Source organism: Ursus americanus, chromosome X (assembly GCF_024610735.1).
Source record: "Ursus americanus isolate L20-20 chromosome X, mUrsAme1.1.p, whole genome shotgun sequence".
Classification (NCBI taxonomy): domain Eukaryota; kingdom Metazoa; phylum Chordata; class Mammalia; order Carnivora; family Ursidae; genus Ursus; species Ursus americanus.
Window position 1 is genome coordinate 69,573,646 of NC_142164.1, and position 2,529 is coordinate 69,576,174.

Sequence of the window (2,529 nt, forward strand, 5' to 3'; positions counted from 1 at the left end):
TTGAAAGGGTAGATTGCTCTGGGTAGCATGGACATTTTAACTATGTTATTTCTTCCGATCCATGAGCATGGAATATCTTTCCATCTTTTTATGTCTTCCTCAATGTCTTTCAAGAGTGATTTATAGTTTCTAGAATAAAGGTCCTTTACATCTCTGGTTAAGTTAATTCCAAGGTAACATACGGTTTTTGGTGCTATTGTAAATGGGATGGATTCCCTAATTTCTCTTTCTTCGGTCTCGTTATTCGTGTATAGAAATGCAACTGATTTCTGAGCATTGATTTTGTATCCCGCCACGTTACTGAATTGCTGTATAACTTCTAATAGTTTGGGAGTGGCTTCTTTTGGGTTTTCCATATAGAGTATCATGTCATCTGTAAAGAGAAATATTTTGACTTCTTCTTTGCCGATTTGAATACCTTTGATCCCTTTTTGTCGTCTGATTACTGTTGCAAGGACTTCTAGTACTATGTTGAATAATAGTGGTGAGAGTGGGCATCCTTGTCGAGTTCCTGATCTTAAGGGAAAGGCTTCCAGCTTTTCCCCATTGAGAATAATATTTGCAGTAGGCTTTTCATAGATGGCTTTTATGAGATAGAGAAATGTACCTTCTATTCCTACACTCTGAAGGGTTTTAATCAGGAAAGGATGCTGTATTTTGTCAAATGCTTTTTCGGCATCAATTGAGAGGATCATATGGTTCCTGAGTCTTTTCTTGTTGATATGATGTATCACACTGATTGATCTGCGAATATTGAACCACGCTTGCATCCCAGGTATGAATCCCACTTGATCGTGATGGATAATCCTTTTAATGTACTGTTGGATTCTATTAGCAAGTATCTTGTTGAGGATTTTGGCATCCATATTCATTAGGGAGATCGGTCTGTAATTCTCCTTTTTGAGGGGGTCTTTGCCTGGTTTGGGGATCAAGGTAATATTGGCCTCATAGAATGAGTTTGGTAGCTTTCCTTCTGTTTCTATTTTTTGAAACAGCTTTAGGAGAATAGGTATTATTTCTTCTTTGAATGTTTGGTAGAAATCCCCAGGAAAACCGTCCGGGCCTGGAGTTTTGTTGTTTGGAAGGTTGTTTATCACTCACTCAATTTCTTCATAATTAATTGGCCTGTTTAAGGAATCAATTTCTTCCTGTTTCAATCTTGGTAGTTTATAGGTTTCCAGGAAGGATTCCATGTCTTCCAGATTGCTTTGTTTATTGGCATATAGCTGTTGATAAACATTTCTAATAATCCTTCCAATTTCAATGGTGCTCGTCGTGAACTCTCCTTTTTCATTCATAATTTTAATAATCTGGGTCCTTTCTCTTTTCTTTTGGATAAGTCTTGCCTGTGGTTTGTCAATTTTATTGATTCTCTCAAAGAACCAGCTTCTAGTCCTGTTGATCTGCTCTACTGTACTTCTGGTTTCTGCTTGATTGATTTCAGCTCTAATTTTGGTCAACTGCTTCCTCGTGCGTGGATTAGGCCTGTCCCTCTGTTGCTGTTCCAGCTTCTTGAGGTGAGAATATAAAAACTGCATTTTAGATTTTTCTATTCTTTTGAGTGAGGCTTGGATGGCTATTTATTTCCCCCTTAGGACTGCCTTTGCAGTATCCCATAGGTTTTGGATTGTTGTATTTTCATTCTCATTGGTCTCCATAAATTGTTTAATTTGATTTTTGATTTCCTGGTTTATTGAGTCATTCCTGAGCAGGATGGTTCTTGGTCTCCAAGTGTTTGAGTTTCTTCCAAATTTTTCCTTGTGGTTGAGTTCCAATTTCAGAGCGTTGTGGTCTGAGAATATGCAGGGGATAATTTCAATCTTTTGGTATCGGTTGAGACCTGTTTTGTGTCCCAGAACATGGTCTATTCTTGAGAATGTTCCATGGGCATTAGAATAGAATGAGTATTCTTTGGTTCTGGGGTGTAGTGTTCTATAGATATCTATGAGGTCCAACTCTTCGAGTATGGCATTCAAAGCCTTTGATTCTTTGCTTAGTTTTTGTCAGGGTGTTCTGTCTATTTCTGAGAGTGGAGTGTTGAGGTCCCCTACTATTAATGTATTTTTATTTATATGTCTCTTTATTCTGGTTAAGAGTTGGCTTGTGTATCTTGCTGCTCCCCTGTTGGGGGCATATATATTTATAATTGTCATATCCACTTGTTGAATACTTCCCTTAAGAATAATATAGTGCCCTTCTGCGTCTCTAACTATAGTCTGTAGTTTAAAATCCAATTTATCTGATATGAGAATTGCTACCGCAGCTTTCTTTTGAGGTCCATTTGCGTGAAAGATGGTACTCCATCCCCTTACTCTCAGTCTGAATGCATCTTTGGGTTCGAAATGTGTCTCTTGTAGACAGCGAATGGATGGGTCATTTCTTTTTATCCAATCTGCAACCCTGTGGCGTGTTATGGGATGGTTCAAACCATTTACATTATGACTGATTACTGAGAGATATGATTTTAATAATACCATGTTGCCAGTAAAGTCTTTGTTTGTATTGGCTGTGACTTTCTGTTCTGTATCA